A 26,428-nucleotide genomic window follows, 5' to 3' on the forward strand; every position below is an offset into this window, starting at 1 on the left:
ATGTTTTAGGGTAGGTATATTTTGAGTTGTTTTTCCAGTAATGGTCACGGACTTGAATTAATTCGTTAATCCAAGAGAGCAGTCTTGGATTAACTAATCTGTGGTTTTGATTTGGCTGACTTGGGTGGAAGCTGCAATCTATAGTCATGGAACAAAACCAAAATAAACAGCTTATTTCAGAATTAACTCAAGAATCTGACCTCATTTGCAACATGCTCTACACCAGAGTTTATTGGTTTTAACCTAATGGATATTTTTAAAATTAAAGTCCTTATCTTTGGGGACTTTTCCAGAAAACCCAGCAATTACTTTTTCAAAAATCCATTATTTCTTCAGGAGCATATTTGATAAGAGACAGAAGAAAATATAAGCATCATATATTTTGGTATAAAGATAACACAGCAATCGCTGTAGTAATTTCCTGTAAGTTCTTATCAAAGCAATTGAAAGCAAACAATTGGAAAGTGAAAATTAAATGTGATCACCTTTTTTGGAGAGTGTGCTCACAATGCCAAATAATCAATTGTATTGATTTCCCTCCTTCTGAGCTGACCAGTTGCTTTGTTTTCATGCAGTGTCACCTCAGCATGCAATTCAGAGCACTGTCTAGAAAGAGACCTTAACAGGTGTTATCACTGGGCGAGGCCATTACAGTTAAGATGGTGCTTTTATAAGACCTGACACTGACTTGAATGTTATTAATTCCTGGACTGATATTAAAAGAAAAAAATCACTCAGCTATTCTTTTAAGGTTTAATTACATATATGCATATGTGTATGTCATTTCCCACACCCAATTTTCTTTGCCGTCTGTTACACTATTACTGGAAAGCAGATGTTTATTATAAGTTATATTTCTTTAATATGTGGCTAAGTGAAGATATGGGGTTGAATTATTTACTTTTTTGAACTTACGCGTAAAACATTAAACTATACTAATATAGTTTAACAGAAACTGTTTAAAAATAGGAGCAACTGGGGCGCAGTATTTCATGAGTGAATTCTAAAGCTTTCATGCTGAAAGCAAACCAGGAGGTAATAACAATTGAAAGACTCCAAATGCATCACGTCTGAAAAAAGAAAAGATAAGCCGAAGGTATCAGGGACTTCCTGTCGTATTCATTTCTTCTTGCTGTCCACACTACTGTAAGCCAACTGAGTTTTTTCAAAATTCTTGGTTGGAAATTTGCTTTCAAGCTAATATGAATTTTTCTATTCTGTAAATAGAGATTATTAATATTTATTATTAACTTGGTCATATCCTGAAATTAAATAAAATTCAACTACAGTTCAAGGTTTCCCCCCCAGTTGTCTTTACTTGCACTACTGCACAGAAAAACAGCAACAGAGAACTGCTGATCCCCATCCTTTCAGGTTGACAGTCATTGCTATTTTTCCTTTTCCTGTTTACCATTTGAAATTTTGGCATTTCTGCTCTATATTGATATGAAACAGAAAAGCTTGACTTGACAAGAAATTGAAACTATTTATATATTTTGTTTCTTTGTGGTTTGAAACATACCCTGGTTTCTGCATTGGAAAGCAGTGTTTTTCAACTGAGTGATTTTTGCAGCCCCTTCTTTTCTGTGTTCCCCACGCCCCAAGGGCAGGTGGTGAAGTGTGGAGACATTTTTGATTGCCAAGACTTGGGAGTGGGAGGGCTACAGGAACCCAGTGACTAGGGGCCAGAGATACTGCCAAACATTCTGCAATGCTCAGAACAGTCCAACAACAAAGAATTAGCTAGCCCAAACATCAGTCGTGACAAGGTTAAGAAACCCTGTTCCAAAATATCCCTCTCCAGGCGAGAGAATAGCATTGAAACATGTATATTATCATATGTGAAACAGATTGCCAGTCCAGGTTTGATGCATGATATAGGGTGCTCAGGGCTGGTGCACTGGGATGACCCAGAGGGATGGGATGGGGAGGGAGGTGGGAAGGGGGTTCAGGATGGGGAACACAAGTGCACCCATGGCGGATTCATGTAAATGTATGGCAAAACCAATGCAATATTGTAAAGTAATTAGCCTCCAATTAAAATAAATAAATTAATTAAAAAAACAAAGAAATAAAAACCCCCCTCCAAAAGCTGGCTTTACCCCTAAATCCATCCCAACACATCTCTGGCTTTCAACTGCCGGGTTTCCACGGCTTGTTCACCCATTTCCTAGTTCACACTAACAATTCCACTCCACTCCACTCTGCTATTGAGAGTAACATGACTTCGTACAATTCTAAGACTTTAAAAAGATCTTAACGTCTCCTCTTTTTCAATTGGGAAGCATTTGATCTTCCTGGCTTATCTATTTTGTTCTTTTTTAGCATACTGTTCTAAGTGCTTCTTCACATTTACTAACTCACTTTATGCTCAAAACATCCCTATGAAGAAGATATTATTAACATCAACCCCATTTTAAAGGCAAGGAAGCCAAACCAAGGTAACTTGGAAAAGGTCGACGCAGTTAGCAAGACTTATGTTCCTTTGAGTCTCCCTTTCATCTCTCCTCCTCTCAACAGCCTTAATCTTTTGCTGTTTCTACCACATTCCTGTAAGCTCAGACTCTTCTGACACCACAGTAATGTGATTTTTAGGTAGCACTGAGCGCTGTCCTTGGCTGGCTGGCTGGAGAGAACTGTCCTGCTGACTCGGTTTCCCTCATCCCACTTTGGGGTCTCAGCTTGAAGGGTCCTCCGCCTGTGGAGTAAAACCGTGTGGAGACCATGGTGGTACCGGAGGACTCAAGCGTTCACGCTTGCTCTCCTAGAGTGTTGGCCGTCTGTGTCAAGCACTGTCAAGGTGCTTTGCACGTATTATCTCAACTGGTAGACATTGTGAAGCCTACTGCATGCAGAGGAAATGAAGACTGAGAACTCAGCTACTAACTGCGGGTGTTGACTGGTGATGCATAGAGTGAGGTGCGGCATTCAGAACCATTGATTTAAAGCCCTCACTCTTTCCATGGGATCCTGTTAACCCATGTCCTGCCAATAGTCAGGGACTGGCCTAACATGGCTGGGTTTGTCCATGGTAGAGCCTGGCTACTTTCTGTCATGCATGGAATGGCTTTCAGATGACCGCAATGGCTTGATTCATACTGGCCTGGTGTTCTCAAAGTCAGAAAATATTTCATTCCTCTTTACTGTCTCTTTTGAGGCCACAGTAGAATTGGTTTCATACACTTATTCAACAGCTAACATAATCCAGCAGTTTTGCTAGTTGCTGCAGTTCTGGGCTAGTCTCTTAGACTTCTGGAGACAGGGGCACCCAGGAGAAGCCGCAGCGGGGTCTATGGTCTGACAGCTTCGTTTGGTGCCAGGCCGCTCCTCCATGATGTTCCATCTCAGTCAGCTAACTCCTCTAATCTTTAGGTTGCCCAGCTTTCACACTGGGATAGGAATACCTTAAATCACAGATTGTGGGGAGTCTCAAAAGTCCCAACGCAATTCACTAACATGGAGCAAACAGAGAGCAAAACCCCCTACAATTCCCGCTCGTTTCAGGTAGCCATAGGTTCCCAGCAGCAAGTGCCTGAAAGCAAATAAAACATCCCCAAAGTGCTTGGGCATTAGAAAAGACAGATGTCACCTGTCTGATAACAGATGGGAGAAAAGAGAAGGTGAAATGTGGAACTTCCGCGGGAGATTCTTTAAGTAGATGTATTCTAGTATTACAACTCTTTTTGTAGTTTTGCTCTGGGGAAAGTGGTTTCTCTTTGCTTGCTTAACCTGTGTTGTAGAATTCCTGTGTGCAGCCTGGCAAATTACTGCCATATCCTGTTTCAGAGATGGCTGCTCTTCTGTCATGGGTAGAAATTTTCCAGTGCATAAAAGTGTGAAAGTGTATTATGAGGGTGTGAATGTTTTTGTAAGCAAGATATGTTAGATGTTATTTCTACCCACAATTTACTTTTGTGCTTTTTTGGAGTGCTTTGTAAAATCTTTCAAAATACCATCTAGATGGTTTCAGTCCCTGTCCCTCAAGTTAATCTCCATCACCTGCGTGTTCCCTTATCTGTCTGGTTATGGCAGGCATCAAATTTTGGTAGATCATTAGGCATTCCTCAACTCTTTCTGCCAGCCATTCTGGAGACTGGAAAAATCAAGACTCACCTTGTCAGAATCCCTTTGTCATTCCGAGAAACAGTTCTACCCAATAAAATACAAACAGAAGTCCAGAAAGGGGTCAGGGAGGACTTCTACTTCTTCCTAGTAAAGTGACATATACCGCATACACCGTAAGTACCAATCAGTCCTCCTTTGCTCCACTCCCATCCTCTGTCACCCTTTCATTCTTGTTGTTGCTGCCTTGAATGAAGTTGTGATGACTGGAACTGCACCTTGTGATAGCTGAAGGAGATTCCCACAAATCACAGAAATTCCAGCTTTTATCTTCTGAAATTGCAGAACTAAATACCAGCAACTGCCTCCCTCTAGGCTTTTTGTTACATGAAACAAGAAAATCCCTATTGCTTTGAATTGCTGTCCATAACTTTTTTTTGTTACTTGTAACTGATTAAATTCTGGATATGGTAACTTTGACCAACATATTCCATTCACCTCATAGATTCTCATAGATTTCCATTTCTTGTCTGCTAAAAACTTTGCTCTTTCTCAAAACATAAATGTTTGAACCAACAACTGCATCAGGAGTATATTCTTTTCTTTTTATGATAATTATTAAACACTGCCTTGGACATCCCTTTTACTTCCTGACTTTGCACTGTTAATGCGATTTATTTTGCACTATGAATACCTTCCATTTGTTGCTTTGCTGTCCTGTAGAGAGATGTTCTTAGCGCTATTCCTATGTTTTGCTTTGTGTCTCTGAGTCATAAAGCCTAGTGATTTTTTATTCCTTTAAGATGAGTAATACAGAGCTCTCTTCTCATTAGACACTTCAGCAGGTATTTCTGATGGATGGACACACCGCATATTGAATTCTGCCAGCTGCTACTAGGCAACCAGAGGGTGTCGGTGTGTGGGGGTATATTCACACTCACAGAGCTGGGCTCGATGTGCTCTCATAGTGTCACTTACTTCAGCTAAGAAAGAGCCAGACTTGGAACTGCATCTGCCCCCGCCCTCGCTTCTTTAGCTCAGAACTGCTTTTCTCAACAGCGTCCCACCGCAGGATTCCTTTCAGAGCTCAAGCCCTGAACATTTATGTGGCTTGTACATTAAGAGAGCTCTTTTTTTCAAAGTGCAGATCTTTTCTCCTTGATTTGGTATCTGACTGTGGTTATTTCTATTCTTAAACATCAATGATTCATATTATATAACAGTAGTTATTCAGAATGAGAAGGTATAATATAAACTAATAAGGCACCTTCAGCTGTGCATTGCTTTATGGCACTTGGGTGATTTAATTTTTTTCATATTTTATTTCTAGCCATCCCTATCATTTCATTGCACACACAATATTTCCTTTACATAAAAATTTACTTTTTTTTTTCCTTAAAGGAAAACATTGAAAAGGGCAATGGATTTCAACCTTTTGAAAGTCAGCTTCTTTTTTAAACACAAATGCTTGAAAACCCTTATTAATTAGAAAGAAAACAGCACCACCCACATTCCTTTTGCTTCTCTGTGTCATCTTTGACAGTTACGAGAGACAAATATGTTCTCTCTCATTACTACCACTGTTCAAGCAGTAAAACTCAGAAAGAAGACGTGCAAACAAAATGCCAGAACATGGATGTCAGTTCTACACGGACATAGGCTGACACAAGCATGATTCAATCCTAGAGACAGAGAACACCCAACATCATCTGTTTTTCCGTATTATCAGGAACCTGAAGTTTTAAATAGCTCTTCGATGTCATTTCTTCAGGAACTGATTGAATATCCTTATTTCTGATTTGAGAGCACTAAGGGGAAGACAGAGAAAGCCTACCTTTCCGTCTTCGAGATTCAGAAGGAATGGTAACTCGGAAAGACTGTTTGATTGGAATTTGTTTAAGAACAAGATGAAGACTATAACACATCTTTAAAAACTCTGAAGTCATCTTCGTGCTTGGCCCAGGGCTGGCCCACTCTTGTCCTTCTGGCATGTAGCAAAATCTAACTTCTGGATGGTTTCTGTTTTGTAGTCTTCCAGCTAGATTCCCGCCTGAAAGGCAGAAAAGCTGCTGGCAAATGCATTTGCTGCACCAGAGTCCTCTGAGACGAAAGTGTTGGGGATGTAGAGCTGTTATCACACCCCTTGCAGTCTCATTTTCACTTGCACCTCAGCTATACACTCATGGCTTCCTGACAACCCACTTGATTACAGTGTGGAAATGTCTAGGTTCAAAGCCAGGCTGACGTCCTGGTCGACTCATGGAGCTTGTTTTCCCTTCCTTTCCCTCTACTGCTTTGTTTCGACCTCTTCTAATGAAAGAAGTAGAGTCTTTTGACTTCTGGCTTCTGTATTCCACTCACTTTTGTTGTTGATAAATGGAAGTGTCATAGCAAGGCTGCCTGGATGTGGCTGCCGAACAGAAAATACCCCTGGCTGGAAGACCCACCAGGACCTGCCTGCCTGACACCCGCCGGAGACGCAAGTATCGCAACCCCCAGCGGCCGAGCCAGACCCTCCACCAGCCCCTCTTCCTGCCCAAGCAGCATTTCTTCGCAGCCACCCCTGCCTGCTGCTCTTTCTACCTTTCTCCAAGCAACTGTCCGCATCCTTGTAAACATCCTGGGGGGGCATGTTGTGGGCACTGAAACTTCTGAACTAGCTTACCAGGCTTGTGGTTCTTGAAGTGGGGTGTTTCCTGAGAGCATGTTTCCTTGGAGTGGAAGATGTTGGAAAAATCACTAAAAATAACGTCCGTTACTAACACCTTTTACAACTGAAATACCATTTCATACAGCATCTCAGTAGACTGACAGGAAATGCTGTCATCAAAGTGGGGTTATTTATCTGCACTTTAAAGATGTGAAGATACCTTTAAAAAAGTCACCCAGCTTGTGAAGTCAGGATCAAATTCAAGTCTGTGGTTGCTACCTAATTTTGACATGCCATCCCATGTCATTTACAATACTCATTAATGACCTTTCTAAGGCCATCAATGCCTTTGAGAATCTGGTAAAAGCTGTGAACGTTTTCAAAGAAACACACACAAATATTTGTACACACAGTGTTGTCACATAAGCTTAAGAAGCTCAGCTGTGCTCTAGTTCTTGAGCCCTGACCAGCAGACAAATGGCCGCACTTGGGGGTGGGAAGGTGTGAGCAACGATGGGACAACCCAGGCCATCCATCAGCCTGTCAGGACAGGGGAGCCACGCCAAACAAAGCCAGCTGCCGATGTATTTCAATAGTGATTACATTTATGTGACTACACATTGTTTCCATTGGCTGCGTATCTGCGCCAGACGTCCTGCTAAGCGCTTTTCAGGATTGGTTCCTCCCACGCTCATTGCAACTCTCTGAGTTAGGTACCCGTGTTGTCCCATTTTCCAAACAGGAACTGAGGTTTAAACAGTGTGTCCAGTGTCAAGATCACTGGGCTGGTCAGTGATTGAGGTGGGATTTGACCCTAGGCTGTTACTTTCGGATCCTGACTCCTTACCCGTTATGCAAACACACATCTTGAGTTGTGATATGAAGCCAACAACACGGGTTTTCTGAGGCCTGTCTTCTTTACGATCTAAAGGTGGGTATGCCAGGAAGGGCTCACTACTAGTCTTTTAAAGACAGTACCCATGATGAAGGCTCCGTGTCCTGTGCCTAAAAAGGCCCCCTTGAAATACTGTTATGTTCTCCTCTATGATTTCTGATTGACAACAATGCTCTTCTTCCTTGCAGTGACCTTGTTTCATGGTGCTACTCTACGGTGTTTTATGACTGGGAGAACTTTCCTCTGGAACCTAAATTGTGAATCCCTTGGGTGGGCTCCACCTCTCCATACACATTGTATATCCTACAGTAGTGCTCCTGAAGCCTTACCATGTACACTGGGCACTTGGGCATCTTGATAAAGTGCAAATTGTGCTTTAGTAGGTCTGGGGGTGGGTCCTGGGATTCTGTATTTCTGACACATTTCCTGCTGATGCCAATCCTACTGGCCTATGAATCACGACATGAGTAAAACACACTTTATAGGTTGCTAACTATCAACCTATGTGAGGAGCCAGCAGCTACACATATACCAGGAACAGGTTTATTTATTCAATAAACCTTTACTGAGCTCCTATTGTGTGCCAGATTTAAGAAACAGTAGATATTAACTCTGGATCAGACTTCATTTGAAGTCTTACTTAAAATTTGAATTTGAAATTCAGACTTAAATTGACGAAACTAGGGAAAACCACTAGACAATTCACGTATGACTTAAATCAAATTCCTTATGATTATATAGTGGAAGTGACAAATAGATTCAAGGGATTAGATTTGATACAGTGCCTGAAGAACTATGGATGGAGGTTTGTCACATTTTTGTACAAGAGGCAGTGATCAACACCATCCCCAAGAAAACGAAACGCAAAAAGGCAAAATGGTTGTCTGACAAGGCCTTACAAATAGCTGAGAAGATAAGAGAAGCTAAAGGCAAATGAGAAAAGGAAAGATACATCATTTGAATGCAGAGTTCCAAAAGAGAGGAGAGATAAGAAAGCCTTCCTCAGTGATCAGTGCAAAGAAATAGAGGAAAACAACAGAATGGGAAAGACTAGAGATCTCTTCAAGAAAACTAGAGATACCAAGGGAACATTTCATGCAAAGATGGGCACAAGAAAGGACAGAAATGCTATGGACCTAACAGAAGCAGAAGATATTAAGAAGAGGTGGCAAGAATACACAGAAGAACTGTACAAAAAAGATCTTCCCGATCCACATAATCATGAAGGTGTGATCACTCACCTAGAGCCAGACATCCTGGAATGTGAAGTCAAGTGGGCCTTAGGAAGCATCACTACAAACAAGGCTCGTGGGAGTGGCGGAATTCCAATTGAGCTATTTCAAATCCTGAAAGATGATGCTGTGAAGGTGCTGCATTCAATATGCCAGCAAATTTGAAAAACTCAGCAGTGGCCACAGGACTGGAAAAGGTCCACTTTCATTCCAATCCCAAAGAAACTCAGTGCCAAAGAATGCTCAAACTACTGCACAATTGCACTCATCTCACATGCTAGTAAAGTGATGCTTTAAATTCTCCAAGCCAGGCTTCAGCAATACGTGAACCGAGAACTTCCAGATATTCAAGCTGGTTTTAGAAAAGGCAGAGGAACCAGCAATTAAATTGCCAACATCCACTGGATCATTGAAAAAGCAAGAGAATTCCAGAAAAACATCTATTTCTGCTTTATTGACTATGCCAAAGGCTTTGACTGTGTGGATCACAACAAATTGTGGAAAATTCTTCAAGAGATGGGAATACCAGACCACCTGACCTGCCTCTTGAGAAACCTGTATGCAGGTCAGGAAGCAACAGTTAGAACTGGACATGGAACAACAGACTGGTTCCAAATAGGAAAAGGAGTATGTCAAGGCTGTATATTGTCACCCTGCTCATTTAACTTACATGCAGAGTACATCATGAGAAATGTTGGGCTGGAGGAAGTACAAGTTGGAATCAAGATTGCCGGGAAAAATATCAATAACCTCAGATATGCAGATGACACCACCTTATGGCAGAAAGTGAAGATGAACTAAAAAGCCTGTTGATGAAAGTGAAAGAGGAGAGTGAAAAAGTTGGCTTAAAGCTCAACATTCAGAAAACTAAGATCATGGCTTTGGTCCCATCACTTCATGGCAAATAGATGGGAAACAGTGGAAACAGTGGCTGACTTTATTTTTCTGGGCTCCAAAATCACTGCAAATGGTGAGTGCAGCCATGAAATTAAAAGACACTCACTCCTGGGAAGGAAAGTTACGACCAACCTGGATAGCATATTAAAAAGCAGAGACATTACTTTGCCAACAAAGGTCCATGTAGTCAAGGCTATGGTTTGCCAGTGGTCATGTATGGATGTGAGAATTGGACTATAAAGAAAGCTGAGAGCTGAAAAATTGATGCTTTTGAACTGTGGTGTTGGAGAAGACTCTTGAGAATCCTTTGGACTGCAAGCAGATCCAGCCATTCCATCCTAAAGGAGATCAGTCCTGGGTGTTCATTGGAAGGACTGATGTTGAAGCTGAAACTCCCGTACTTTGGCCACCTGACGCGAAGAGTTGACTCATTTGAAAAGACCCTGATGCTGGGAAAGATTGAGAGCAGGAGGAGAAGGGGACGGCAGAGGATGAGATGGCTGGATGGCATCACTGACTCAATGGACATGGCTTTGGGTGGACTCCGGGAATTGGTGATGACAGGGAGGCCCGGCTTGCTGCAGTTCATGGGGTGGCGAAAAGTCGGACACGACTGAGCAACTGAAGTGAAATGAACTTGGCATGAACTTAGCATGTGTGAGCACTTGTCACGTGGAGGCTCTGGTAGAATCACATAAGTGTGAAAGCATGTTGCACATGCAGATCTGAAATTGGTTTCCTCAACTGTGTGAAGAGAGTGTGTCTTTTTAAAAAGAGGTCTTTTTGGATTAAAATGCAGGGCTTTGGGGACTCTCCTGGTGGTCCAGTGATTAAGAATCTGCCTGCCAATGCAAGGGACACAGGTTTGATCCTTGGTCCAGAAACCAACACCCGCCATCGTACAGGGTAATTAAGCCCCCATGCCACAACTATGGAGCCCATGCCCGAGAGCCCATGCTCTGCAACTAGAGAACCCACTGCAAGGAGAAGCCCGCAGATCGCAACTAAAGAGTAGCTTCTGCTCGCTGCAATGAAGGGCATGTGCACCACAATAAAAGACCCAGCAGGACCAAAAATAAGTAAATAAAAACTAAAACAATTAGAGGGTTTGAGCAGAAATGTAGCAGGTCAGAAGCAATGGTAGAGGTGAGAGTAGGTGCTGGGGGGAATGATGGGGAAAGAAAGAGGACTGTACAGGGTTTGGGTCAGCTTTAGTTTCCCCATCTGTGGTATGAGAGCCTTCCTGAATTGAGACTTAGTACCTGTCTGATAGGGCTTCCCGGGAGGCTCGGTGGTAAAGAATCCGGCTCCACTGCAGAAGATGCAAGAGACTCGGGTTTGATCCCTGGGTTGGGAAGATCCCCTGGAGAAGGAAATGGCAACCCAGTTCAGTACTGTTGCCTGGAAAATCCCATGGACAGAGGAGCCTGGTGAGCAAGTTGGACACTACCGAAGCAACTAAACACACACACACAGACACACACACAGACACACACTCACACACACACACAGATACACACACAGACACACAGACACAGATACACAGGCACACAGACAAACACACACACAGACACACACATTCACACACACACAGACACACACACACACAGACACACACACAGACACACACACACACGGACACACAGACACACACACATAGACACACACATAGACACACAGACACACACACATAGACACACAGACACACACACAGACACACACACACGCAGACACACACACAAACACACACAGACACACAGACACACACGCAGACACACACAGACACACACACACACACTCACACACACAGAGACACACACACACTCACACACAGACACACACAGAGACACACACACAGACACACACACACAGACATACAGACACACACACACAGGCACACTCACACACACAGACACACACACTCACACACAGACACACACACACTCACACATAGACACACACATACACACAGACACACACACAGACACACACACACTCACACACACACACTCACATACACACACACATCTCTGCTAAGTGAGGCAGATCCACCAGGCTGGGGTTCCAGGTTCTCTTGGCTTCATTCATCTGATCAGGTATCTGATCCTTCTTTTTGTTCTCTTTAGCCTGAATTTCTGATCCCTGTTGCCTGATTTCCAGAAGTGTCACCATTGGCCACGTGGACAAGATTATCTGTGAACTCACTGAAAGCAGAGCTTAAATTTGGAAAGTTGTATGTGCTTAATAAATATTTATGAATGTTGAATGGATGAAGAGTGGATTTTTAATAAATTCTTGCTGAACATTTTATTTGTCTGCACCGTATCTTAGTTGATGTTCCTAAATTTGACTGGTGCTTAATTTATGCTCCTTATTTGACCACCTCTAATTCAACTAGTCTCACATAGAGTCTTATTCCCAAAGACTTTCCTCCAATTCTAACCTAAAGCTTTCTTTCCTGAAGAGGGCATATTTTTATAAAGTTATTTCTAAGTACTTGAACATTGCAAAAGATGAGCAAAAACCTTTTTTCATCTCCTTCACATTCTTTCTGGGTTTTGTTACAGTTCTGTCTCTCTTTCTCTCTCCCTCTCTCTGTCTCACTGTCTGTCTGTCTGTTTCTCTGTCTCTCTATCTCTCACACAAACACATGCATGCATGTGCACACGTGTTTATGTCAGAATTTGTTAATTTGTGCGTCTGAGTGTGTGAGTGTGTGTGTGAGAGTGTATGTGTCTCTGTGTAATGTCCAATATGTTTCCAAAATGTACCAGCACAAATCCATAATTTATTTGATTTGGTTTCAGTGCACTCTGGAGTTTTGTATTCTCCAGGTTTTCAGAGTGACTTGCTCCTAAGGCTTTAACTGTCTTGTAAAGATTGATTGTAAACTTTGCTCACTTGAATTGTGACAACAGAAAGAAGTCAGAGATGAAGTTGGAGTATGGATGTGGCGAGGAGTTTGTGGAAAATGAGAATCTCCAGAGAAAGGAAATCATTCTGATTCTCAGTTTATCTTTCTGGCTGTTTGCCTGATGGCAGTTCCTGGGGACAAGCTTGTTTCCTACACTTCCCTTGCCTGACCTGTCTACATAACCCCTCCAACTATGAAAAATAAACCTCTTGTTTTTTATATTTGATAGTCTCTGCTAACTGAACGGCCTGGGTTTTCTTCTTCTCCATGTTCTCAATAAGAAAAGATCGGGTGAAAGTTACTGTTCTAGCTGGCTGTTGAAATCTCGGGGAGTTATGCCAGTCATAGAGCTTCATACTGGGTTTATGAACGGAAAAAAGAAGGAGGCTGTAGGCAAGTCTAAGAAAATAACATTAGACCCTAACACAGAAATGATTTCAGTGGTCGAGTAATCTAAAGTTGGTCATCAATTATCTGTTTCCTTTCTGGGTTCGTCACAGAGAGTCCTGTCTGCTATGTAGCTGCTTCTCACTGATCATACAAATATTCAGTGAGAAATTAGACTATTAAGGTGACATATTTAGCTCTGGTTATTTATATTTTTAATTTTACATATTATTTTTGAATTGTTAGCCATTTCTAAATCATACATGTTGGATAACTTTATGGCGAATGGAGTGAAGTAACTCTGCAAGTTACCATTAGAAAAATGTGGTCATGGAACATTTTTCTTAGTCTACTCCCCATTTTATTCCTTTCCATAAATCATTCCTCAAATTTGAGGGTTTTTTTTTAACTAGATAGACCAAAAAAATAGGAATTTATATTATTTTAAAATTCCATACAAAAATTATGTAAAAATAAATTATTCATTAAGGAAAATATAGATTCTTTCTTCTACATTAACTGTCAGCCCCGCTTGGGATATTTTTCTTCTAAACATGAGACCAACTCACATATCAGTGCCTGAGTGTCCACTGAGAGTGCTCTGGTGTGTGTATATGTGTGTGTGTTGCAATAAGATAATACATTTCATTTCATTCAAAGAAAATAAAGATTTTCAACTTAAAATCAACCCAATCTCTATGTTTAAATTATTTTTTAAATAGTTTAAACCAAACCATTAAGTTAAGTTTAACCAATAAGTTAAACCAAACCATTTAGTCGGAATATGAAATTACTTAATTTGATATTTTGTGTGGCAAAGCTGTAGGGGTCATGTTTATAACATGTCAGTTTAGAATATGCAGTCAAGGAACAAAGATAAAAGGGTTTGTTATATGATTGATCCCACTCTGCCCTAAAACAAAGTCAGATTTCTTCTGTGCCTGTATCTTTGCTGTTTGAATAAGCAAATAAATATGTGTTGGTTGGTGAAGTTGGAGAGGAGGGGAGAATTATGTCTAATTTTAATGATTTCCCTGCATTAACCAAAATGTGTTTCAAATTTTTCTAAAAATGCATTTGCTTTTCTAAATTGTAATTGCTAATGCTTATGCAAATATTGCATAAACCTTAATTTCTATTTTGAATACTTTCCACAGCTGGTCTTTGCCCTTCCTTTTGTCATTTTACTTCACAAGGCTTAACCTCGCCACACACAATATTGTCCCCCAAAATTGCTGTGCTGAGCTAGACTGATTATCATTGCATAAATATCATCTCCAGATAAGATTTATTGACTGCCCACCCGTGCAAGGCACTGAATGAGGCCTCGCAATAAGTGTTATTGAATAGCTTCCACCTCCGTCCATAAGATCTGTGCTGCTCAAAAAGGTAAGGCAAAAATTACCTCATATCCTATTTCCTCCATCATACTCTGAATATAGATTTATAGTTGAATTTCTTCTTTCTACTTTGTGATCTGGAAACTCATTATGAAGTAGCTGTTCTTTCCATAAACTTTTTAGATCTGTGTGAGCTCTCTTTTATTACTTTTTCATGCTTATATGCTCTGGCATCAAAGAATCCTTACAAAGGGATATCTCTAGACCTATTCCTTGGTCATAACAGAAAACAAGATTTTTTTTTTTATTTCATAAAATAAGAATTTGGTCCAAATGCAAATCATGTGTTAAAGTTCCACTCATTTAGTAGAACGTTCATCACTATCCATTTATTTGGTAAGGTTTCAGGTATTTTGATTTTAAAAGTTAGTACTGTGCATTAAATACACGGTTAGACTTTTAAACCAGTAACATAAATTGGGTTGAAAAGAACAAAAGTGGAAAATGGGTTTGATGATATTGAATGTTTGCTTGACTTTAGCATCATTTGTGTGTGAAAGTCGCTCAGTCGTGTCTGACTCTTTGTGACCCCGTGGATTGTACAGTCCATGGAATTCTCCAGGCCAGAACACTGGAGTGGGTAGCCTTTCCCTTCTCCAGGGCATATTCCCAACCCAGGGATTGAACCCAGGTCTCCTGCATTGCAGGTGGATTTTTTTACCAGCTGAGCCACAAGGGAAGCCCAAGAATACTGGAGTGGGTAACCTTTCCTTTCTCCAGCGGATCTTCCCAACCAAGGAATCGAACAGCGGTCTCGTGCATTGCTGGCAGATTCTTTACCAACTGGGCTATGTGGGAAGCCCTAGCATCATTTAGGAAATATATTAAATAGTTTGCATGAGAGTGTTTTGGAGATGCATGTAGGGAGTAAAAATGGTCATAAGTTTGTACCTTTGAGGAGGACAAGGGGATAGTTCTCATTTGCTTGGTTGCTTTTGGAGAGTGTTGCTTCATGTCACACTCAGGGTGGGGTACTGAACAGACTTGTTCAAATCACAGCTTTGTTTTATTTTATTGCCTGACTTTGGACAACTCAACTCTTCTGACCCTCAATTTCCTTACATGTAAAACTGGAGCAGAGATATCTGTTTAGCTTGGTCGATGTTATGAGTATTATAGATAATTTAGTGTAAAGTGCCTTATACTTAGTCAATATTAGATATATAGACACTATTAGTATAGCTTTTAGCAGGTCTTGCAAATGTGTTTAAAAAATCATTTAGGTCCCCAAACTGTATTTGACTTGCAAATCTTATTAAACCTCCATGTTTAGAGTGGCGCTCTTCCTGCGCCTCTCTCCGTTTTCTTATTACCTTATATTGCTTTCCCTAACCAATTAGTTTATGGAAAATATGCAATGTGTAATCACAAATGAGTTTTTTAAAAGCCTACCTAGAAGGACATAGACATCTAAATGAGTCCTTTAAAGCGCCCCCATAGGGAAGCTCTCTTTTACATCCACATTACTGTCATTGTTTAAGATCATTTTAGAGCGTCCCTTTGAAATTGTCTTCAGAGTCCATATGCAAGCCATCTAGGAAAATTGATCACATTGCTGAGAGTCACTTCTTATTCATATTTAAAAGAAAAAGTGTCATCTAGCTTGGCTCTTAACTTTATTAAGAAAATATTTACTCTGAATTATGTTTAGTTCTCATTTCCTTCTCTCTTTCCCCTCCTTTCCTCCCTTCCCTCTTCATTTCTTTTCTTTTTTTTGTTGCCTACCCAGTTCTATTGGATTCAAGAAATATTTATTAAGCACCTAGTATAAGTTGCATCTGACTTCCCTGGTGGCTCAGGTGTAAAGAATCCACCTGCAATGCAGAAGATGCAGGAGACACGGGTTCGAGCCCTGGGTCGGGAAGAGTCCCTGAAGTATGAAAAGGCAACACCCTCCAGTGTTCTTGCCTGGAAAGTTCCGTGGACGGAGGGATCGCAGAGTCAGATATGACTGGGCGCGCACACACACACACACACACACACACACACAAACACACGCACACGTAGCAGCATCCTAAGGGATCTGTGCTCAGTCGTGGCCGACTCTGTGCGACCCCACGCGCACGCGCACACACACACACACACGTAGCAGCATCCTAAGGGATCTGTGCTCAGGCCCCCCAGGAGTCAGATATGACTGGGCACACACACACACACACACACACACACACACACACACGCACACGTAGCAGCATCCTAAGGGATCTGTGCTCAGTCGTGGCCGACTCTGTGCGACCCCGCGCGCGCGCGCGCGCGCGCGCACACACACACGTAGCAGCATCCTAAGGGATCTGTGCTCAGGCCCGCCAGGCTCCTCCATCCCTGGGATTCTCCAGGCAGGAACCCTGGAGGGGGCTGCCATTTCCTTCTCCATGTGTAGCATCAGCGGACAATAAAAAAATTCTTGAAGAGCATCGGGACTCCCATCGAGAAATTCCCTCTCGTAAGGTTAGTTCGGGCTTCCCCGGTGGCTCAGAGGTTAAAGCGTCTGCCTGCAATGCAGGAGACCCGGGTTCGATCCCTGGGTCGGGAAGATCCCCTGGGGAAGGAAATGGCAACCCACTCCAGTATACTTGCCTGGAGAATCCCTTGGACGGAGGAGCCTGGTGGGCTACAGTCCACGGGGTTGCAAAGAGTCGGACACGACTGAGCAGCTTCGCTAAGGTTAGTTCACGTGCTTGGCTCGCTCTGGATCCTTCTCCTCACCTCCAGCACTGTCAAGGGCAGCTTGCTCAGTCGGACCCTCTCTCCCAGGAGAATTGAGCCTTGAATGTGATGATGTAAGAAGAAATAGCTTTTATTAATTCAAGTCACAGCGATCCCAGGGCAAACCATCCAGGGTTTTCCCGTCACGGGGAGCTGTGGAGCTGCCTGCTGGCTGTTCCCGGGCTTATTTCCTTCCGGTCCTGTGAGAGCCCTCTTGTGTCTCCAGCATTTTCCCCCTTGTATCCGGGAGCTAGAGTTGATCGCTGCTGCTGGTATATACAGATGAAATGTCAGCTACCATTTTACCTTCGATGTTTGGTGCTGACAGGTTTGTGTTAACAGCAATGTCTTTATACTTATTTGAATATCTCATTGAACTCTCCTCACTGTTTAAAAAAAAACAATTGGAAAAGATAAAAAGGGAAATTCTGATACAAGTAATCAGAAGTAAATCTCTCAAACGAATATAGCTGAGATAAAAATGAAAGTTTAGCATGTCAACAATTCAGAAACATTAGAGTCACAGGATCAAGGTAATTGACGGCATATTCAATTATGAGCAAAAAGAAGAAAATCAAAAATAGGTATTAAGTACTAAAATTATACAATCAAATCTTTAAGGAGAAGGATGATAGAACAGATTTTAAAAAATAAGAAATGATATTTTAACTCTTTAGGAACTTCTCTATAAAACATATTTTAGTCTGCTTTTATTCTATTGATACACAAATGTTTTCAAGTTGTTATTAGGTTGTTATGTAGTAATAAATACTCAAGCATAATATAATGGTTAAATGTTAGAAATATTTATACAATGAAGTATTATATAAACATTTAAAAACTTTTTTCATGAATCTTTATAGGCTTGAAAAAATGTCCACAAAATTGTTACCTATGAAAGAAGAGAATACTAAACTAGTTGAAAAACATAAGCCAAAGTTAAAACAGTAAACTTTTTTTTTCGGTAAACTTCTTATATACATGCAAAAAAAGAAAAAACCCTGGAAAAATACACCAAAATATTGACTCTGGGTATTAAATTTATGGGATGTTTTTATTTTCTTTTTGAACAAACACTTATTTTTTCCCCAATTTTGCAAAACAGGAATTTGTAAAATGTGCACGAATTTTAAAAAAAATTAAATAAACATTTACATTAAAGTTGAAGATTTAGAAATAAGCTAATAAAATATTTAAATGTAAGGCCAAGTGAATTGGGCAAAAATGACTGGACTGCTATTCTTCAATCGGTTATCTTTGCTTTTCTCTTAAGTTCTACAAAATCCCATGTTCCACTCTTCTGTGGTTAACTCTTAATTGTTTTCTTTGAATTTTCTGTGCTAGTCTGTCCCCAAAAGATAAAATCTCAGAGAGAAATGAAGAATTACCTAATGAGTTAGACTAATACAGAAAGCTTGGCCAGAATTCTACTTTCATATTACTACTCCACCTCCAGTCAGCCTCATAAATAATCAGTTATCAAAGCCATCTAAATTAATTCTACTATCAGAGCAACCCAAAATATCAGATGCCGTCAGTCATTAAGTCCATAAAGAATAAGCACAGTGAAACTCTTATAAACTTAGAAATAGCTGTAATCCAATAGAGCTCTGTATTACTTATACACAATATTTTAACAATTGATCAGCACAGTTTCATATGTATCCCCAAATTATTCTTAATATTTTAAACTTCTGATGTGATCTCTATCTGGATATGTGAATGAGCTGGAAAACAATGAATTCAGTCCCTTTCACATGCCCATCTATAACTTCTTCCCTTTGTTTGCTGAGCACTTGCTATTGCCTTGGCTGTGACGTCCTGGGACATTTTGGGCAGATTCATTCTCTCCTGTGGGCTGGACTGTTGTGTAACAAAGTGCATTGGATCAAAATTCTGGATATGCTGTGTTGAATGTTTAAGTCAACAGCAGTAATAAAAGACATCATGTACCTTAACAAGATGAGCCTCCAAACATTTTCCTGAAAAACATGACATGGAACATAGAATGCCAAATCCTCCAAAATAACTCACAATTAAACCATAACTCCCTTTGGGCCTGAATAATATTAGGAATATCTGGAAATCTAGGCTTGGAAATTTTAAATAGCACATTTAATTTCTTTGTTCCTCAGAAATTTGCTTGACTAGACAGTAGACACTCAACTTCTTCATTTTTCATCAGAGCAAGCTATTACAAGTGTATTTGTTGGTGCCCTCAGGTACAGAAAAAAATGTTCAGTAGTTAACTTGCTTTTAAGGGATAATAGTCAATTTATTAAAGTTAGAGATTGAAAAATTGAGTTGTTCCTTAAGCTTTTAGGTTTATTTTATAAAATTTGTTATAAAAGTCTATAGTAACTCTTAAAGGCATTTGATTAACAGTTGGGTCTGTTTGCAAGTGTGTTGTTGCTATTGTTTACTGAATAAGTCGTGTCTGACTCTTTTGTGATCCAATGGATTGCAGCCCACCAGGCTTCTCTGTTCATAGAATTTCCCAGGCAAGAATACTGGAGTGGGTTGCCGTCTCCTTCTCTAGGGGATCTTCCCAACCCAGGGATCATAAAAACCCCAAATACATAAAGCCCAAAATTTCTACTTAAAAACATCAATGTATTTAAATTCTGGTTATACATTTTAACTCAGAATTATAAGCCTGATGTATTATTTCAATAATCTAAGTTCTTTTAAATGCAACACATATTTAAAATACCAAATGTTCACTGACTCATTGCTCAGTGAACATAATAATACAATGAATATGATTCTAGAGCTTTGTCATAATGCTAGAAATCTCAAACTTCACTTGACTATCTACAAATCGCTTAAACTTAACATATTCAAACCTGAACTCTTGATATTCTACTCAAACCATGACAATCTTCCTATATCTATAAGTGCTAACTTTGTCTTTACAGTTGTTGAAACCCCCAAATTTGGAGTCATCTCTGACTCTTCACACTGACGTTTGGTCCTGAAATTGTCTAGACTCTACCTGCAAAATATGTCCAGAATCATACCATTCTCACTAGCCTCACTAGACCAGACTAGTCTTCTGGTCCAAGCCATCATCATTTCTTACATATATTTTCCCCCTTTTACTTTTTTAAATTTGAGATAAAATTCACATAACATAAAATTAACCATTTAAAGGGAATAATTAGTGGCACTTGGCATATTCACAATGTCGTTCACCACCACCTTCCAGAATAGTTTTATCATCTCAAAGTAAAACAGCATACCCATTTAGAAGTTACTTCCTAAATCATCTTCCCCCCAACCCCCGGAAACTACTATGAATCTTTATGAATTTCTCTAATCTAGATATTTCTTATAAATGAAATCATGCAGCATGTAACCTTTTGTGTCTAGCATTTTCAAATTTAACATAATAGTTTTGAGGTTCATGCTGCATTGTAGCATGTATCATGTCTTTTTATGGCCAAATAATATTTCACTGTATGTAAATACCACAATTTATATATCCATTCATCTTGTGTGTCATTTTGTAATAGATGTCCAATTGTTCTCTCTGCTTCTATCTTTGACCTCTTACAGTCTTCTCTCAACATAGTAACTGAAGAGCAGCTTTTAGAATGCGTCACTTTATGTCACTCCCCTCCTCAAATCTTTCATATCACGTCATCACTTGGGCTAACATCCAAAGTCTTTACAAGACCTTTAGAATGTGTAACACCTCCCCACATCTGTTCCCTCGCTCCGAGTCCACACGACGCGCCCTCCACGTGCTGCGCTGCTCTCGCAGCGCTCTCCAAAGTTCGAAGGCAGCGCGCGTCCTCCTCCTGCAGGGCCTCTGCGTGGACCTTCTTCCCTGTATTCTCGTGGTTTACCCTTTCACCTCCTCAAGTCTGTGTCCAAAAACCTTTCACCATCTTGCCCCTTGCCTTTTAGTTTAGATCCTTCTTAATACCTTCTGTCTTTTCTATAGCACATGCCCCTTTTTAATGTACTATTAACACACTTGTTGCCTAGAACACACCCTGAGACAAAATTTGAGTGTAAGTAGCTTGTTTGGGATGTGAACCCGAAGAAAAACAGATAGGGGTGTAAGGAAGCTGGTCAAGGAGAGGCAGGTTATCGAGCAGATTATCGTGGTGGACTGCTGAGGCTCAACTGCTTCTCGCCAAGACATGAGGAGCCGGGCTGTATCTCCCCCAGCACCACTTCTGTCTTTGGATGAGGGCTCTTTTCAGGACTTCAAAGCTCATTTCTGCTGTTCCTGGAGTGTCAGAAGACTGTGCGCCTGCCGCTCAGGCAGACTTGCAGTTATTTATTCACAATTAATAGCCTTCAACCCATGAGTGTGGAGAAAAAGTAAGCAGGGTACTGGCATCATCAGTGCTGCTCATTTATTATATTTATTCCCTGATGAGAAGGCAAGATTTACACAGGGAGACTTTTTCTATTTTGCTCATTAATGTATCCACAGTTCTCAGAAGAGTGTCTGGCTCTAGCAGTAGATACTTTAGCATGAATGAATGGATAAATAAAGAGCATACATGAACCTCCTGAAGACCCTGTATTTAATTCTAAATATACATGGCTTGAACAACGTTTCCTTTGGGGGATGTAATTTTATTGCCTCATTGTTTAGAGTGGTTCATGAGAGATGTTTTTGGTTGCCTTCTCAATTTGCTATAGTAATTAACAATCAGAAGTTCTGATCAGGAAGCAGCAGATTCTTTGTCTGTGATGTGGATAAAGTGGATTGATCCTTATATATTTTATTTAACAGGGACTTCATAACTTAAAGCTACAGCTAATCATACACCATAAGTTGGATTACTCTATAATCCTCTTTTAGATGGCTATACTTCTTGATTGAATTTTGCTTATCTTTGACTCTTAAAATACATAGAATGTTTTTCCTTCAAACATTGGAGACCCTGAATTGGGCAATATTGTTGATTTTTTCATATACTTAAAAATTGTTTAGTATTTCAACTCAAGAATTAAAAAAAAAGTTTGAATTCCGAACATCTCACATAGCTTCCTCGGAGAAGGCAATGGCACCCCACTCCAATACTCTTGCCTGGAAAATCCCATAGATGGAGGAGCCTGGTAGGCTGCAGTCCATGAGATCGCTAAGAGTCAGACACGACTGAGCAACTTCACTTTCACTTTTCACTTTCATGCATTGGAGAAGGAAATGGCAACCCACTCCAGTGTTCTTGCCTGGAGAATCCCAGGGACGGGAGAGCCTGGTGGGCTGTCATCTATGGGGTCGCACAGGGTCAGACACAACTGAAGTGACTTAGCAGCAGCAGCAGCACATAGCTTCCTAGGTTATTTTACTAAAATAAATTTTTTAAATAAAATAAAGCCTTATTAGGAAGCCCAGTCCACAAAACAAATTCTGAAATTATCTGATGAAAGAATAGTGGGATTTGGGGATCTGTTTTCTTAAAACCACTTGATCATTTTAGAAGTCTTGGAGGCACAAATTAGGTCCACAGAAATGGAAGATTGTGAGAAACTCTTCTATTTTTCAGATTCTCTGTACAAAAATCTGCTGCCTTTGGGAAAACTCTTTGCCTTTCTAATGCACTTTTACATGTAATTAGACTATACACATAATTTTAAAAGTTACCATTCATTATGTATCTGCCACGTGCAAGATATCGTGGTAATTTGATTTGGATTTCTAAGTAAAGTAATAAAGTTATTCCCATTGAAAATGAAAGTGAAAGTTGTTCATTCTTGTGTGACTCCTTGTGATCCTGTGGACTATACAGTCCATGGGATTCCCCAGGCCAGAATACTGGGGTGGATAGCCTTTCCCTTCTCCAGGGGATCTTCCTGATCCAGGAATTGAACCTGGGTCTCCTGCATTGCAGGTGGATTCTTTACCAACTGAGATATCAGGGAAGCCCAAAGTTATTCCCATTATTAAACATACAGAAATTGGTGCAGAGTTGTTAATTTATACAGCTAGTAAGTCATGGAACCAATATTTGAACCAATCCTATCTGTCTTATACCTGTATAGGTATAAATGATGTTTTGTCACTTAGTGAATATTCAGTAAAGAACAGTGGAGAAGCAGCATTTTGTATGACGAATGCTGTTTATTTTTTAAAATAAGTCTCAGGATTTAGGATCGAGAGAAAGCGTGTTATTTTTGACTGTAGTGTTCAATTCATAAATTCACCACTACTATATGTGAGAATTAAAATTTATATTGGACGAAAAGTTTTAGTCACCAACATAGGAATTTTAATGAGAAAATTCCTTAAGCAGAAAGAGAATGCTCAGTTTTGCAATTTTATCCACGATGGACAGATGAATTAACCGATTACAAAGAAAACAATGTTGTTCTAAAGAGACACAGATGTACAGAACAGAATTTTGGACTCTGTGGGAGAAGGCGAGGGTGGGATGTTTTGAGAGAACAGCATTGAAACATATATATTATCTAGGGTGAAACAGATCAACAGCCCACGTTGGATGCATGAGACAAGTGTTCGGGCCTGGTGCACTGGGAAGACCCAGAGGAATCGGGTGGAGAGGGAGGTGGGAGGGGGGATCGGGATGGGGAATACATGTAAATCCATGGCTGATTCATGTCAATGTATGACAAAAACCACTACAGTATTGTAAAGTAATTAGCCTCCAACTAATAAAAATAAATGAAAAATAAATAAATAAAAAAGAACATGACATCAATTAAAAAAAAATGCCTTTTAAAGACACTTAGACAGTTGTGAAGAACAGAGTGATAGGACAGAGTGATCCTCAGAAGAACTGGTGCTACTGCGTACCTGTTCAAGGTGATAAATGGAGACGTGAATTGGAGGAAGAAGTCTTGCATCAACTACAGACTCATTGTTTCGACCAAAACTGAAGTATGCTTTCAATGAGACCAGTTCAGGGAGGGGGAGAGAAAAGAAAAGAAGCATAATACCAACGCATATTGAAATACCTGGAAGTTATTAATGCAAGGCAAGAGGAAGCTAGTTATAATCATTGGATTTTTATAAAAAACAGCATTAATACAGTGTCTGTTGTACAGTTAGGCTTTCTTTATGTCATGAATACATTTTTGAAGAATGCTTCTAAATTGGGTTTGCTTATACTATAAGTGATGCAATTTAGGTAATTGTCATAATCATGAGTATGTTCTAGATTGCTTTTCTATTTCCATTTTTAACTGCCTGTTCTTTCAATGGGGCCCAAGAGATGCAAAATTTGGGAATATGATTATATAGCCAGCTGCCTCTATTAATGAGATTAATCTATATTAGACTGAAATTAAATATTAAATTAATCTATATTAGATAGAAATTAAATATTCCCTTAGAAGTCCTCTAGCGTGATGTTTCTAAGCAATGTTATGATTTATGTAAATTATATGCTAGAAGAGAGTTTGGGAGGACTTAATGTAATATTCTACATTCAAAAGAAATCTTACTAAATCATCACTAAAAGAAAATCTAAACCACTGAAAATTTTAGAGAGACTAGAGAGAATATTCCTTATCCTTTTAAAATGTGCGTTCTAATCTTAATGTCACCTGTTAAGTGTAAATTTTTTCTTATTCCTGATTTAAATGTACTCCTCTGGTTGTTTCTTGGGTCTCCAACCATTATTACCTACTGATGCTGTCATCCCAGCCCATTCTGTGACCACCTACTACTTTTGAGCCTGTGGTATATTTGGAGTTAACTGAGGGGCAGATAGCACTCTAGGCTCTGCAGCGAGACTGCTGGAGATCAAAATTCCGACTGTGGGACTTTGTGGGCAAAAGCATCTCATTTCCCTCTACCCCACTTTCTCATTTGTAAATAGAGATGATAATAGTAAATAGCTCTCAGATTGTTTGTGACTATATGAGATTTTATAAGTATAAAATAAAAGACAGTGCTTGGTATATAGTAAGTTTTCAATAAAATTAGCTAAATATTGTCCTTATCTTTTTATACTGAGATTACTTTTGACAAAGAGGGGATTCAGTAATCCCTGGAGTGTGTACTTTAGGTTGAACTTCCTCAGCTGTTTCTTTCCATTTTGCTCTTTTGGCAAAGTAATCTGACTAGATGTCACTTTATATAGACCACAGAACAGCTCTAAATGTTTAAAGGTGTCTTCAGTTTTTAGTCACATCACTTTTGAATGGTTGAATATCCTGATTATTTCAAATACTTCTGGTGACTGGGACCCAGGCATACCATTGAAACATCACATGCCTGTCTATGTGCTAGGGATTTTTCTTTCTGTTTAATGTGAATCATTGTCTGAAACAACTGGAATTTTTTTGTTAGTGGTTGTATCACTGCCTAATAAAAGCAGCTACTACCTATCTTTTTTTTTTTTTTGGATCTTGTTCCCTTTAATCATTTGGTTTCATGGTAATTATGTCCTCCCTTAGCTGATTTTAGCTTTGCTTTCAATTGAACATTGACTTAATTCTCTTGTTCTTTGAAAGCAAGCCTGGTTTTCTAAACTCTGTGTTTGATAGCTTATCCATCCATCTACCTATCAATCTGTATCAATTCATTTATTTTTGTGTGTGGTTTGTCTTTTGTTCTCCTGTGAACTCTGTACAATATTTCATGTGATGATTGTGCCCCAAAGAACAGAAGCTCTTCTAATTTTGGCCCAGCCAATAGTGTTGAGAGCTACTGCTGTTGAAAAATTACCTAGCTTGTTTTACATGATATGTCTATTAATGCAATCCGATATAGCATTTGCCTTTCGGTGACAGTGTTACACTGCTGAATCATATTCAATTTTTCATCCATTATTTCTTCCCTGGTGGATCACAGAACATTTGTCTTTATTAGTTCCCACAGTATTGATTTCTGCCCTTTCCTTCTTCTATTGAGATCAAACCACATTTTAATCACATCTTCCAAACTAGATTTTTGTGTCTTAACATAAAAAAATGTCCAAGTGGGAAAATTTTTTTTAAATGAATTTAAGCAAGGAGAGTTCTTTTCCATTGTATCATGGAGTACTAGGTGTGCAGAATCTTGGGAGACAGTAGGAAGAACTCAGTAAATGATTGACACTAATTTTCTTTTGCCCCGAAGATGGTTTTGTGGCTATAAACCACCAAGGAGGATTGGTTTCAGCTAATTTGCCATGAAAAACTAAATCAGAATTTTATGTTTACAAAGTCTATAGAATGGGCAGAATCTTGCTTATCAATAACCAGCATTCTTAAGTGTCTACTGTATGTAGTGCTCCATTATAGAAGTGATGTTGAGTAGCACAGTTTTCTTTCTATGATGATTGAAAAACATACTCCCAGATTATATCAATG

At 39.8% G+C, this 26,428-nt stretch overlaps 1 non-coding gene across 1 annotated transcript; it reads left to right on the top strand.

The window, feature by feature from the left end:
* Nucleotides 1–16,898: 16,898 nt before the first annotated feature.
* Nucleotides 16,899–16,971, top strand: TRNAC-GCA (transfer RNA cysteine (anticodon GCA)). The gene has a single exon. It is a non-coding gene; the product is annotated as a tRNA-Cys (tRNA).
* Nucleotides 16,972–26,428: the final 9,457 nt, after the last annotated feature.

The sequence above is a fragment of the Muntiacus reevesi genome, chromosome 11 (assembly GCF_963930625.1).
Source record: "Muntiacus reevesi chromosome 11, mMunRee1.1, whole genome shotgun sequence".
NCBI classification, from domain to species: domain Eukaryota; kingdom Metazoa; phylum Chordata; class Mammalia; order Artiodactyla; family Cervidae; genus Muntiacus; species Muntiacus reevesi.